Source organism: Lissotriton vulgaris, chromosome 12 (assembly GCF_964263255.1).
Source record: "Lissotriton vulgaris chromosome 12, aLisVul1.2, whole genome shotgun sequence".
Taxonomy (NCBI): Eukaryota; Metazoa; Chordata; class Amphibia; order Caudata; family Salamandridae; genus Lissotriton; species Lissotriton vulgaris.
This window is the reverse complement of record NC_141700.1, coordinates 408,389,891-408,405,219: the sequence shown is the minus strand read 5'-3', so window position 1 is coordinate 408,405,219 and position 15,329 is coordinate 408,389,891. Positions and strand designations below refer to the sequence as shown.

General features: G+C 47.8%; 1 protein-coding gene across 5 annotated transcripts in view; it reads right to left on the bottom strand.

Annotated features, from left to right (window-relative positions):
* Positions 1 to 15,329, bottom strand: part of CHD9 (chromodomain helicase DNA binding protein 9) — a 2,197,083-nt gene that overhangs the window by 1,513,860 nt on the left and 667,894 nt on the right. The gene's annotated exons all lie outside the window — the stretch shown is intronic.

Below are 15,329 nucleotides of genomic sequence, written 5' to 3'. Positions count from 1 at the left end.
TTTATAGGATCCAACATGGTTGGAGACTGAGTGTTTCGGTTTCGTTGCCGAGCCAGAAGGCGGGGCGTCGGAAACTTTTGTCGGTTGTCTGACCGGGCTCGAAGGCAGGGTCGACACCAATCGGGGTCGGTTTTTTGCCCAGGGGCCGTCGTCACTCACAGTTTGATGAACATCGACTTCTTCGACATCCGACTCGTCTGCTTCTGACCCAGACCAGTCCTCATCTTCTTCCTCCTCGGAGTGTTCGACCTCGAACAGTTCTGGGATTGCATCGGACTCCATCCTTGACATCTCGGGTCTTCGGGCTCGACGGTTTCTAATCGTCGACTTAGAAGAGAAAGCCGCGCAGGCTTAAAAATCCCTGGATTCGTGGTCAGGTGAAAAACAGTGGTTGCACACCTCGTGTAGGTCCTTGTGTGGGAATTTAGCACCACACGTTGGAAATTTCTTGAATGGAGTCCTTTCCATGGACTCCGGGCTGGACTACGTCGAAATAGGCCTCCCGGTCCCGTCGAGGTAGAGTTGGAAATCTTCGGTGTTGACGTCGAAGCGCGTTGAAATGGTAATGAACTCGCGCTCGATAAACAATACCGTCGAATTGGAAAGGGAATACGCGCCGAAATATAACTTTTTCTCGAAGTCTATCCGGAGCGCTTCGATCCTCATCCGAACCAGATGGCGGAAAAAAACGATCTAAGGGAGGAGTCACCAGCCTCGTGACTACAAAAGACTTCTCCAAGAGAAAAACAAGTGCAATCATTCGAGCCCAACACCAGATGGCGATCTATTCATAATGTACCAACTTCAGCCCATATGCCTCGAACATTGTGTTTAGAATCGTGTTACTTTTTGCAACCCCAGTAACTATTGTACTTACCAAGTCTACTGCCTTTCTGCAAAGTAATTACCTAAAGTCACTCATATTAAGAAGGAATATGCTACTTACCAGTATGCATCTGTTCTTGCCATGTAGGGCTGCTGACATTCATATCTGTGCATAGATCGCCGCCTAGTGTTGGGTCCGGATGATTGCACTTTGTTTTCCTGGAAGAGTCTTCTAAGTATCACGAGATAGGTGACTCCTCCCCTGGACTACAGTGCGCATGGGCATCCACTCCATCCTCAGATTGTTTTTCGCCATTGTGGCAGAGATGGAGATAGTAAAGTAAGAGATGGCCACGTAAAAGATAATGCTGCAGCTGCGACAGCACTGGGGAGGAGGGCGGGCGATATGAATGTCAACAGCCCTACATGCCAAAAACAGATGCATACTGATAAGTAGCATATTCCGTTCGAGGCATGTGGGCTGCTGAATTCATATCTGTGCATAGACTGTATAGCAGTATCTCCTCTAGAGGTGGTTACCTGTGCCAGCCGCAGCAGTTTGAAAAAGAGTTTTGAGGACAGCCTGGCCTACAGCAGCTTGCTGCTTTGCTTGCACGTCTACACAGTAGTGTTTTGTGAAAGTGTGTATGGTAGTCCATGTGGCTGCCCTACACATGTCTTCAAGAAAAAGCCATGGATGCCCCCATTTTTCTTGTAGAGTGCTCTAGGGGGGACGGTTAAAGTGTGTTTGGCTATTTGATAGCATATTTGAATGCATTTAACTATCCATCTGGCTATTCCTGACTTTGATATTGGGTTCCCTTTATGTTGTGGTGAAAAAGCAACAAATAATTGTTTTGTCTTTCTAAATGATTTCGTTCTGTCCACATAGTAAAGCAGAGCTCTCTTTACATCGAGTGTGTGTATGGCTCTTTCAGCTACTGACTGTGGATTTTGAAAGAACACTGGCAGTTCTATCGATTGATTAATATTGAAATTTGATTACGACTTTTGGCATAAACTTCGGGTTTGTTCTAAGAACTACCCTGTTACCATGTACTTGCATGAAAGGTTCTTGAATTGTTAGTGCTTGTAATTTGCTAACTCGACTGAGTGAGGTAATAGCAATCAAGAAAGCCACCTTACACGTTAAGAATTGCAGTTCGCAAGAATTGCAGTTCGCATGAGTGTAGAGGTTCGAAAGGAGGTCCCATAAGTCTGGTAAGTACTATGTTTAAATTTCAGACAGACTGGGGAACGAGGGTGTCTTGGAGGGTTCACCCTTTTAAGACCCTCCATAAAAGCCTTGATTGCAGGTACTGTAAACAGTGAAAGGTGTTGCCTGTTTTGAAGGTATGCTGCTATAGCAGCCAGGTGTAGCCTAATTGAAGAGTATGCTAGGTTGCATCTTTGAAGATGCAGCAGGTAACAAATAATGTTCTGTATGGAAGCATCTAATGGGTTGATTTGGTTATTGTTGCAGTAAATAACACATCTTTTCCATTTAGCTGCATAGCATGCTCTAGTAGTTGGCCGTCTTGCCTCCTTGATAATGTTCATGCAATCAGGAGGCAAGTTAAGGTATCCGAACTCTAAGACATCAGGAGCCAGATCGCTAGGTTCATTTGATTGGGATCTTGGTGCCTCATTTCTCCATGGTTCCGAGTTAGAAGATGGGGTGCGAGGCACAGCCTTTGATGAGGAACTACTGAAAGCTCCAGGAACGTTGTGTACCATGGTTGTCTTGCCCATGTGGGAGCAACTAGGATTAGCGTGAGTGACTGTTGCCACGGTTTGCGTGCCACCAGCGGAATCAGCGGTGCTGGGGGAAAAGCGTACGCAAATCTGCCAGACCAGTTCATCCATATCGCATTGCCCTGTGACAATGGATGTGGGAACCTGGCAGAAAAGTACTGGCATTTCGAGTTCTCTTTTGTAGCAAACAGGTCTATTTCTGGGTGACCCCACTCTTTGAAGAATGGCTGGAGAACTTCGGGGGAAGGAATAAGCTACTTACCAGTATGCACCTGTTCTTGGCATGTAGGGCTGCTGACATTCATATCTGTGCATAGATCGTGGCCTAGTGTTTGGTCCGGATGATTGCACATGGTTGTCCTGGAAGAGTCTTCGAAGTATCACAAGATAGGGGCTCCTCCCTTGGACTACAGTGTGCATGGGCATCTTCTCCATCCTTAGATTGTTTTTCGCCATTGTGGCAGAGATGGAGTATAGTATAGTAAGAGATGTCCATGCAAAGAGTGAATGCTACAGCTGCGACAGGCATCGGGGAGGCGGGTGGGAGATATGAATGTCAGCAGCCCTACATGCCAAGAACAGATGCATACTGGTAAGTAGCATATTCCGTTGAGGCATGTGGGCTGCTGAATTCATATCTGTGCATAGAATGTATAGCAGTATCTCCCTTAGCGGTGCTTGCCCGTGCCAGCTGTAGCAGTCTGAAAAAGAGTTTTGAGAACAACCTGTCCTACAGCAGCTTGCTGTTTGGAATGTACATCTACACAATAGTGTTTGGTAAATGTATGTATGGTTGACCATGTGGCTGCTCTGCAAATTTCGTGTAAAGGAATATTTCCTAGGAAAGCCATGGATGCCCCTAGTTTGCGTGTAGAATGCGCCCTAGGGGGAACTGTTAAGGTGCGTTTTGCCTTTAAGTAACATATCTAAATGCACTTAACGATCCATCTGGAAATACCTGATTTAGAAATAGGGTTGCCTTTGTGTTGTGGTGAGAAAGCAACAAACAAATGTTTTGTCCTCGAAATGCCTTAGTTCTACCTATATAGTATAGCAGAGCTCTTTTGACATCTAGAATATGCAAGGCCCTTTCGGCAACTGTCTGTGGATTTTGAAAGAACACTGGCAGGTCTATTGTTTGATTTATATGAAAATGGGATACCACTTTTGGCATGAATTTAGGGTTTGTTCTGAGAACTACTCTATTTGCATGTACTTGAATGAATGGCTCTTGAATAGTTAGGGCTTGCAGCTCGCTAACTCTTCTAAGTGAAGTAATGGCAATAAGGGAAGCCACCTTCCAAGTAAGAAATTGTAGTTTGCATGAGTATAGTGGTTCAAAAGGTGGTCCCATAAGTCTGGTTAAAACGATGTTTAGGTTCCAGACTGGTTTAGGTGGGTGCCTTGGGGGAAATACTCGTTTAAGTCCCACCATAAATGCTTTAATTGCTGGCACTCTAAACAGTGAAAGGTGTTGCCTGTTTTGGAGATATGCTGCTAACGCAGCTAAATGTATTCTGATGGATGAATAGGCTAAATTGCAACAATGTAGGTGCAAGAGATAGCAAATGATATTCAGTGTAGAAGCATCTAATGGGTTTATATTGTTGTTACTGCAGTAAATGACAAAACGTTTCCACTTTGCTGCATAAAATGCCCTGGTAGTGGGTCTTCTTGCCTCTGATAATATTCATACAGTCTGGAGGCAGGTTCAGGTATCCAAATTCTAGGATTTCAGGCGCCAGATCGCCAGGTTCAGCTGTTGTGGATCTGGGTGTTGGATTTCTCCATGGCTCTGAGTTAGAAGAGTGGGTGTGAGTCGCAGTCTTTGATGAGGCACCACTGACAGTTCTAGGAACATTGTGTACCACGGTTGCCTCGCCCATGTGGGAGCAACTAGGATTAGCGTCAGTGAATGTTGGCGCATTTTGCGTGCCACTAGCGGTATTAATGGAGCTGGGGGAAAAGCGTACGCAAATTTGCCTGACCAGTTCATCCATATCGCATTGCCCTGCGACTGCGGATGTGGGAACCTGGTGGCAAAGTAATGGCATTTTGCGTTTTCGCTTGTGGCGAACAGATCTATCTCCGGTTGTCCCCACGGCCGGAAGAATGGTTGGAGCACATTGGGGTGAATCTCCCATTCGTGCATCTGTTGACTGTGCCTGCTGAGCAGGTCGGCTATTTGATTGTCCTTGCCTGGGAGGTGTTCTGCCATGAGAAACATGTTCCTTTGTATGGCCCATTTCCACACACTTTGAGCTAGGTGCGATAGTTGTGGGGAATGCGTTCCTCCCTGTTTCTGAATATAATACATAGCTGTCATGTTGTCCGTCCGGATCAACACAGTCTTGTTGCGTAAGTATTTCTTGTACGCCTTTAGTGCTCGAAAGACCGCCGTCAACGCTAGTAGGTTGATGTGCATTTTTTTCTGTTGTATAGTCCATAGACCCTGGACTGTGTAATGCAGGACATGGGCTCCCCAGCCTAGCAGGGATGCGTCCGCCGTCAACACTATTTGTGGGACAGGCTCTTGGAACAGTCGTCCTTCGCAAAGGTTTAGTGGATTCCACCAATGCAGAGAGTTGTATGCCCGACTGGTCACCAACACTTGGTCTTTTAATTGTCCTTGAGCCTGGTTCCACTGCCTTGCTAGGCACTCCTGTAGCGGACGCATGTGTAGTCTGGCATGAGGGACTATGAATATGCACAAGGCCATCATACCTATTAGTTGTATAAACACTCGAGCAGGTAATGAGTTGTGGTTTGAACCTTTGGATTAACGTTTGCATTCCATTGATCCGTGCTGTGTTTGGATATGCCATTGCTGCTGGTGTATCTACTATAGCTCCAAGGTACTGATGTACGTTGGAGGGTTGTAGGTGTGACTTTGGGTAGTTCTGCGAGAAAAGCACTTCGTCGAGGATACCTCAGAAGTCGTGCTGGTAGCGAAGTGCAGTTTCTCCAAGATGGCCGGTCCCATGTGTCTCATCGCACCCACGGATCTCAGCTGTGCTAGAGATGTAGGTAGAGGTCGTAGAGGTCTGGGAATCCGGGTCTCGTCGGGCTCTGAAGTCTGGATCCTCGAGGGAAGACGATAAAATTAAGCCGCTGGACGCTCGATGGTGCCTGCTGGTGCAGGGTGGACACTCCTCGCCCACAAGGGAGATTTCTTCAGTCTTCTGTGGAGCAGAACGTCGAAGTCCAGAGTTTCTTCTTGTAAAATCAATTCAGGATAATCTAACTTGGAATGGGACCAGCTCCTACCTTTATTCTGGTAAAGGGGGCTGTACTATCACTAGGTCCCTCCTATGGTTGGGACCAGTAAGGGGGGTGGTTACACCCCCTATCCTTTGTCCGGTTTCGCGCCAGAGCTGGGGCTGGAGTGCCCCAGCAACTGGTTTGAGCCGGTGTATGCACAGGGCACCTTGTGTGCCCCAGGCATGTCTCATTCCTTTCAGCCCTGTCCTACCTAATACACAAAATCCTGTCTGGCGTGGTGCTAGCACCTCCCAAGGCAGGAAACCCTTTGTCCAAGCCTTTCTCGCTGGAAGGACTCCCAGCAGCAGGAGGTCAGACTTGTGTCTGTGGTGGCAGCATCCATTTTGTGATGCTGAGGCTCGAGTTAACTTTAACCGGGGTTCACAGTTACATACATGTTGTGTCCCTCTAGAAGGGTGGAATGCTACCCCCGTCGCCAGAATTGGCGAGGGGGTAGTATTCCAATTCGTATGACACCTTACTCGACATGTTTTGATAATGCTATGCCAAAGTTAGCAATAACCGCGAGGATTATAATGCACTTAAGAGTATATGGTATAGCGTTATCATGGAAACAGCTAAAGGACTTGGTTCCGAAAGCTGTAGACAGGCTCAGCTCATGCCAGAGCACTATCTCACATTATTCCAAGCACTCTACCTCCAGGATGGTTAAGGCCTGCCATGGGAGTGACTTACATGAGTATATGTGTCCACTTGAGGTTTAGATATAGGTATACTATATCTAAAGCAAAGGGTGATTACACCACCTTGCCCCAGCTGATTGATCAGCCAGTTGTGTCAGATTTGGATGGCCAGCCAGGGGTGGCATAATACATGCTGCAGCCCCTGGTAGGCCTTGGGTTCACTTATGCCCTGGGTACCTATGGTACACTGTACAAGGACTTACAAGAGTGACCCAATACCAATTGGTAAATGCACCTAAAGTACATGGATGTCAATTTACAGAGAGAACAGCTAGGTTGTGGGTCTGATTAGCAGGCCCACAGCCAGGGAAAGTCGTAAACCAGTGAAGCAAAAAGCAAAAATCTGGGGTGACCATAGGATTGCAGACCCTACTCTCCTACAGTAAACACTCTTGGAGCTGTGGTTACCCACGAAGTGCAAGACCTTGAATTGGTAGTGTTGACCTATTGTGAACCTGAGATATTTCCTTTGAGCTGGAAGTATGGGTATGTGAAAATACGCATCCTTGAGGTTCAATGTTGCTAGAAACTCTCCTTGCTGTAGTAGTGGGAGCACTTGCTGTAGTGTGATCATATGGAAGTGCTCTGACAGTATGTATTGATTTAGGGATCTGAGGTCCAATATTGGTCTGAGTGAACCGTCCTTCTTGGGAATAAGGAAGTATAGGGAATATACTCCTGTCCCTTGATGTTGGAAAGGGACTGGTTCTATGGCCCCCTATTCCAGCATGCATTTCACCTCTTGTTGTAGCAGGGTGATTTGTTCTTTGGACATAGGACGGTGTCTGGGTGGTGTGTTTGGGGGGTAGAAGTGAGTTCCAGGCAATAACCATAGTGGATAATTTGTCTCACCCACCTGTCCGTGGTAATGGCGTTCCAGACAGGTAGCAACTGTTGGGAGTCTGCCTCCGACCGGTGTTAGGTGGTCCGGAGGTAGCGTGATGAAGTCACTGTTTTGTGGCAGGGGAGGCTCTGGTGTTATTGCCTCCACGTCCTCTTCCCTTATTATTGTTTCCCCGAAAACCTCCTCTGTTGGAGTTTTTGGTAAAGGAACTTTGTGTGTCGCCTTTGTATGATGATGACGTTTGGGAAGTATTGCCTCGTGTAGCTGCCCTGTATGGGGAGCGTCGAAAGTAACTTCTGTGTTGCTGAAACTGCAATGCTCCCATTGACTTTGCGGTTTCTGTGTCCTTCATTTATCTAAAATGGTGTCGGCCGCTGGGCCAAAAAGGAAGTCTTGGTTGACTGGCTGATTAAGGATGGTGGACTGCACCTCGTTCTTAAAGCCTGAAATACGCAGCCATGCATGTCGCCTTAGTAAGACGCTAGTGTTTATAGACCTGGCTGCGGTGTCTGCTGCATCAAGCGCACATTTGATGGAGGCGTTTGTGATGAACTTTCCCTCTTGTATGAAGTCATCAGCCTGGGCTTTAAAAGGCTCGGGTAGGTGTTGCATTAAGCTTTCAAGCTGGTCGTAGTGTGCCCTGTCGTAACGAGCTAGCAGAGCTTGTGTATTGGCAATCCTCCATGAATTGGATGCCTGTGCTGCTACCCTTTTACCAGAGGCTTCTAGTATTTTTGATTCTTTATCGGGGGAGGGGCTTCCCCCGTTGTCTGTGAGTTAGCCCTTTTTTGTGCATTAGCCACCACTAGTGAGTCTAATGGTAATTGCCCTCTGATGTAGGTAGGGTCTGTAGGGGCTGCTCTATACTTTGTCTCAATCCTGGGATTGACTACCCGTGCCCTGGCTGTATCCTTAAATATGTCAGGCGCGTGTTTTAACACTCCCTTTATCATAGGAAGTGTTCTGACACTTTTTTCTGAAGTAGGGAAGGTGTCAAATAAGAAGTCTTCCTCTACAGGGTCATTATGCATATCTACATTGTGGTACTGTGCTGCCCGGTCTATTAATTGGTTGAAGACAATGGTGTCATCAGTAGGTGAAGGCTTAGTTGGATAAGAGGAGACATCAGGGATGGGATGGGTGTTATAAGGGTCAGTTGGCTCCTCCCATGGTTCATTTTGTGGCTCAGGATCCTGTGGATAATCATAATCAGGCTGAGGATCCTCCCCTGTGTTCCCCTCATTGTCCTCATAGTGAGAAGGAGAGTAAGGAGGACAAGGAGTAGTAGGCATAATGGGATAGAATGGAATGAAGGGTCTAGATGGAGAAGTCCCAAAGTCCTTCTTTTTTAGTGGAATAGGGGAATGAGAGTCAGTATCCAGTGGCCTCTTTTTCCTGTGCAGGATTGTTACTTTACCATTCTCTGGATTAATATATATTTTTGCCTTGTCGTCTGCTGGATCGGGATGGAAGAGTTCTTCCTCCACTGTTCTTGGTTGTGACTTTTTTGGGTCGACAACACCTTCTGCTTCGACGACTTTTGGTGCCTTAGTGCTTTTCTTCGGCTCGGGACCTTTTTGCGGGGTCGGCGAGTAATTTTGAGTCGACCGGGTCTTTCGGTTTGACGCGTTTCTTGTGCTCGACAGGCTCTTTTGGTTGACTGTCCTTTCCTGAGTCGATGGTCTTTTTAGGATCGACTGGTGTTTTTGGAGCACTGGTCTTCGGGTCGATAGCCTTCTCCGGCTGGATTACAGGCTTCGATCCAGCACCCTTCCCGTCGGCGACCTTCTTTAGTTCGGCGACTTTTGGCACAGCCAGCCTTTTCGGGTCAACGTCCTTTTTTGTATCGGCGCCTTTCGGCTTGGTGTCCTTTTTGGGCTCGATGGCCTGTTTCGGGTCGGCGCCCTTCGGCTCGACGGCCTTTTTCGGGTCGACGTTTTTTTGGGGGTCGGCGCCTTTGGGCTGCACGGCCTTCTTCGGCTCAATGCTGTGCTTTGGATCTATGCCTTTAGGCTGTACGTTTTTCTTGGGGTCGACTGCCTTCAGGTCTACGACCTATTAAGGCTCTGGAACCTTCTTTGGGATCGCGGTACTTGGCCCAGGGGTCTCTGAAGGTTTTGGTTTCAGAGCCGAGCCGGATGGCAGGGCTGGCGAATTTTTCTTTGGATCTTGGCTAAGGCCTTTTGGCGATGCCTCGACCGGAGCCTTTGGTAACGGGCTAATCGGTGTCGGGGGGAGTGAACTCACGATTTGCCCCGGTGGGATCTTGTCATTGGAGTCCGAGGAGTCCGAGTAGTCCTCGACGGTGACAATCTCTAGGTCCAAATGTGGAGCTTCTTGAAGTTCTTGGTCATCATCGAGATGTTGTCCAGTTCCGGTGCTTGATGCTGCATCTCTTGCCTAGCGGCCCGTCGATTCTGTATGGTTTTCTTCGACCGAAACTGGGTGCAGGCTGGGCAGGTTTCTTCCTTATGGTCTGGAGAAAGGCAATTGTTGCATACTTGATGCTTGTCAGTATGCGGGAACTTGGAGTGGCATTGTGGGCATCTTTTAAACGGGCTCCTTTCCATCGACAGCAAACCCACGTGGCATCGAAAAGGCCCAATGGCCCGAGTCAACGACCGGTTCGAGATGGAAAGCTTTATCGAGTCAAGAGGTACCGAGCGAGAACAATACCATCGAATTCGAAGGCCTTTTGGCCTTTATAAAAGTTTTGTTTCGATTCCAAAGTTGGAGTGTAGGATTAACATTCGAACCCAATGGCAGAAAAAAACAATCTGAGGATGGAGAGGATGCCCATGCGCACTGTAGTCCAGGGGAGGAGTAACCTATCTCGTGATACTTCGAAGACTCTTCCAGGACAACAAAGTGCAATCATCCGGACTCTGCATCTCTTGCCTCGCCGCCCGCCGATTCCGGATCGTCTTTTTGGACCGGAACTGGGCACAAGCTAGGCAATCGTCTTCATTATGATCTGGTGATAGACATTTGTTGCATACAGGTTGTTTATCTGTATGCGGGAACTTTGAGTTGCACTGCGGGCAATATTTGAATGGACTTCGTTCCATCGACCGTCGATCCACGTGTCGTCGAGCAGACCCAAGGGCCCGATTCGACGACCGGAGTGCAAGTCGATTGTGAAGAAAGCGTTTCGGTACCGATCAAAAACAATACAGACAAATCCGAAGGCCTTTTGGCCTTTTAGAGAAATTAATTTCAAATCCGAACTTGGAGTACAGGAAGATGCATCCGAACCCAATGGCGGAAAAAAACAATCTAAGGATGGAGAAGATGCCCATGCGCACTGTAGTCCGAGGGAGGAGCCACCTATCTCGTGATACTTCGAAGACTCTTCCAGGACAACAATGTGCAATCACCCGGACCCAAAACTAGGCGGCGATCTATGCACAGATATGAATTCAGCAGCCCACATGCCTCGAACAAGTATATTTTGATACCTGTTGGTTCTAAAATAAAACTATATCTTTTGATATAAAAACAATTGGCCTAGAGTTCAGTTCTTCAGTGTGTGAAACTTTTTGCTGAGTGTGTACAACAAATGCTTTACACGGTCTTTTGATACTGCCTTACTGCTCGACCAAGCTACCACTTTAGAGAGTAAGGTCAGATCTGACGTTGGCCTCCGTTATACATCTGGGGATTGGGGACTTTATACACACTGTACCTGACTTTGGTCAGTATATATAGAGGCACTTTCTTACAAGTAGGTACTGGATTATATTTCTTCTCAACCCTGGGCGTGATGAATATTGCCCTTACAGGATCTTTAAAAACTTCATCTGCATGCTTCCCTTAAGCATTGGTAGTGTATGTTTAGGTTTCAGAGTGGAGCTTAAGGTCTCAAAGAAGAAGTCCTCCTATAAAGCCTCCTCATGAAGTTCCACACCTTGGTAATGAGCAGCCCTACTAAGAAGCTCAATGTAGCCTATATTGTCATCAGGTAGTGATGGCCTGGATGGGTATAAGTCGGGGTCAGTATCAGTGTGTGGATCAGTATCATAATCCTCCTATGGGGCAACATCTTGTGGACTATCCTCATCCCTTTCATCCTGTGGGTCAGGTGATAGTCGTGAATTAGTAGATGTGATGAGTAATTGAGGATTAGTAGGTGGCACATAAGGTGGCGAAGGGTTTGTACCCACATTCCTTTTCTTCAGGGGCATGTGGTGCTCATCCTGGTGGGCCAATTTCTTTTTTTCAGGCTATTAGGCAGAAATTTGTCCAGTATCTGGGTGAATAACCAGTTCTTTTTGTTTCGGATCCGAAGGGGTAACATCGGATTGAGGCACTTTTGCCGGAGTCTTTATCTTTACTTGCAGTTTTCGGCGTCGAACGTTTCGGCTGCAAACTCTTTGGTACCGAAGATTTAAACTTCGACAAAGGTGGAATGAGCACACAAACCTTCTGGGGGTTGCTTCTTGGTCAATGCGTTGCAGATGTTAATGCAGAGCACGATCCAACGAAAGACTGTCTGTTTCTGCACAGCCTTACCTTTCTTGGCTCAGACATCTCACGAAGAGTTGGCCATCCACTCAGAGCTCTTTCTCCCTCAAAGTAGAACAACAACACTCTTTTTAGGTACAGTCGATGGAGTTGATCCACTTCTTTAGAGATGGGGTGGAGCATAAAAGGTAGGCAAGGTGATAGACCACCTTACATTGAAAAGGATGACAACATTCGAAAGTAAGGAAGCTCTAGTAAGTACCAACTTTTCTGAAAACAGTTAGTTTGAGCTTTAATGACAAAACTCACTGACCAGCAGGGCAGATATTACCGCCACTGGGAAGGCTGTCTTAAAGGTATGGAGCCTGAGAGGACAATTAAGGAGTCCGTCAACGGAAGCACACAACAAATGTAAGAACAAGATCGAGGTACCGCTAAGGCATTATAAAGGGTACGGTCGAAACATTTTGGAGACCTTTCAAAAACCAGTTTACAAGAGGGTATTTGAATAGGGATAGCTGGTCTGGCAATTGCAAAAAGGCTGAGATGGCAGACAGATAACCCTTCAGCGTGCCCAATGCACAGCCCTGCATTACCAGGATATGGATAAACAAAAGAACTTGGGAAAGGAGAGCAGATAAGGGGTCAACCTGTTTGGCTATAAAGCATGTCACAAACTTGCTCCAACGGCCAGCGTATAGAGTCTTGGTGGAGGGATGGCGGGCTGCCAAGATAACATTGGATACTTCGGGCAGAAGATCGAAAGCTGTTGACTGTCGCCACTCAATCTCCATGCATGAAGGTGGAGCGTTGCCAGGTCAACTAGAGAACCCTCCCCTGCTGCTTAGACAGAACATCCTCTCAAAGAGGCATCCTGAATAGAGGACCAATGGCTATGCTCAGCAGCTCGGGATACCAACTCTCTGAGCCCAGTCCATACCCACAAGGATGACTTGGGCCTGGTAGCTTCTGATCTTGTTTAGAACTCTGGGTAGAAGTGGTATGAGCTGGAAGGCGTACAGGAGGACTGAGATCCACTCAAGACAAAGTCTCTGAGCGAGAGCCACCTTGGAAACTCCAGCACACACAATTGCTACCATTGTGTGTTCTATGCAGTGGCGAACAAATCAATCTAAGACTCTCCCCACTGATGAAAGAGGCCTTGCACCTCCTCCAGGTGGACACCCCATTTGTGAACAGCTAAGCATTTTTGGTTGAGACCGTACGTTCAGAGAGCCCCGAGGCGCTGCGATATCAGGGATATGCCTCAACATTCCAGCCACATCCAGAGGAATAGAGTCTCTTGACAATAGGTCCACGACCCCACTATGACCTCACCCCACCCTCCTGGTTGCAGTACCAAATGGCAGTGGTGTTGGACATAAACACCTGCACTAGCCTTCCCTTGATGGAGGGTAGACAGGTTTTTAATGCCAGTCGGACCGCTGCAGCGCTCCAGTAGGTTGGTGTGGAGTCTAGATTTCACAGGCGACCAGAGTCCACTGAGCTCCACTTTTCCCAGATGGCCGCCCCATCCCACGAGTGACGCATCTGTCACCACTGTCAGATCTGGGTGGGGAAGGGAGAGGGGCTGCCACTGACCCAATCAAGGTTTGTCAACCACCACTGCAGATCTTTTGCATTAACGTCCGCGATCTAGACCATGTCAGAGACATTTCCCTGATGTTGCACCCAACTAGAACTTCAGGTCCCACTGCAGATCATGCATATGCCAGAGGGCATGTGTCACAAGCAGAATGCAGGAGGCCATGAGGCCCAGCAGCCTCAGAGTCAGTCTCACCGAAACGCCAGATAGAGGCTGATACATGGGTATCATAGCCTGAATATCCTGTAATCAACATTCGTACAGAACAGCTCAAATTAAAGGGAGCGTGGGAGACAACAGCCTAGGACGAGTTTGTGTTCAATACTTCAATTGTCAGCCACTGAGATAGAAGAATACGGACACCCATGATATCCGCAGATGAGCTGCAACCATTGCCATCACCTTAGTGAACGCCCAATGGGCACTGGTAACCGAAAGGGAGCATGGCAAACTGAAATTGTTTGTGGCCCACCGTGAACAGCATGTAGCATTTGTGAGAACGCACAATGGTAATGCAAATCTAATGCTACCATCAAGTTTCCCGGGTCGAGGGCAGACAGAACTTGTGTGAGCATGAGCATTATGAACTTCTCCTTTCAGAATTTTTTTTAGGGGGTGTGTAGGAGAGTAGGGTCTGCAATCCTATGATCACCCAGATTTTTTGCTTTTGTTTCACTGGTTTACGACTTTCTCTGGCTGTGGGCCTGCTAATCAGACCCACAGCCTAGCTGTTCTCTCACTAAATTGACATATGTACCTTAGGTGCATTATCCAATTGGGACTGGGCCACCTTATCAGACCCTGTCACTCAGGGCATAGGTGTGCCCAGGGCCTACCAGGGGCTGAAGCATGTATTATGCCACCCCTGGCTGGCCATCTAAATCTGACACAACTGGCTGCACGACAGCTGGGGCAAGGTGGTGTAATCACCCTTTGCTGTAGATATAGTATACCTATATCTAACCCTAAAAATGGACACACAGACTCCTATCAGTCACTCCTATGGCAGGCCTTGACAATCCTGAAGGCAGAGTGCTTGGAATCATGTGAAATGGTGCTCTGGCATGAGCTGAGCCCGTTTGCAGTTTGCGGAACCAAGTCCTAAAAGCTGTTCCATGATAACGCATACCATATACTCTTAAGTGCATTATAATCCTCGCGGTTAAATGCTATCTCTGGTATTGCTTTATCAAAACATGTCGAGTAAGGTGTCATACGAATTGGAATACTAACCCCTCGCCAATTCTGGCGACGGGGTTAGCATTCCACCCTTCTAGAGGGACACGACATGTATGTAACTGTGAACCCCGGTTAAAGTTAACTGAAGCCTCAGCTCCACAAAATGGATGCTGCTACCACAGACACGAGTCTGACCTCCTGCTGCTGGGAGTCCTTCCAGCGAGGAGAGCTTGGACAAAGGGTTTCCTGTCAGGGGCGGTGCTAGCACCATCCCAGACAGGGTTTTGTGTATCCTGGGTAGGCAGGGCTTTACAGGAAGGTGACTGCTGAGTGGCACCCCGGTGCTCACTACGCATCTGCCGGCTAGAACCAGTTCCAGGGGCACACCAGCCTCTGGCCTGGGGAAAGTCCGGCATGGGAGAGGGTTGTAACCACCCCCCTTCCGGGTCCCAACCCCTAGGGCAGGACCTAGTCGCGTCCCCACCCCTTTCTTTAGGATAAAGGCAGGAGCGGGGACCCTTCCAAATCAGAACATCTTTGAATCCTGAAACTACTTTCTACGAAAGGAACTCAAGACTTCTTCTCAAGATTTCTCCCTTGTGACTAAGGAGTAGTCACCCTGCATCCGCAGGCACCATCTAAGAACTCTGCGGTTTGCTGCACGTTCTTCCTCAGGAATCCGACCGACCAG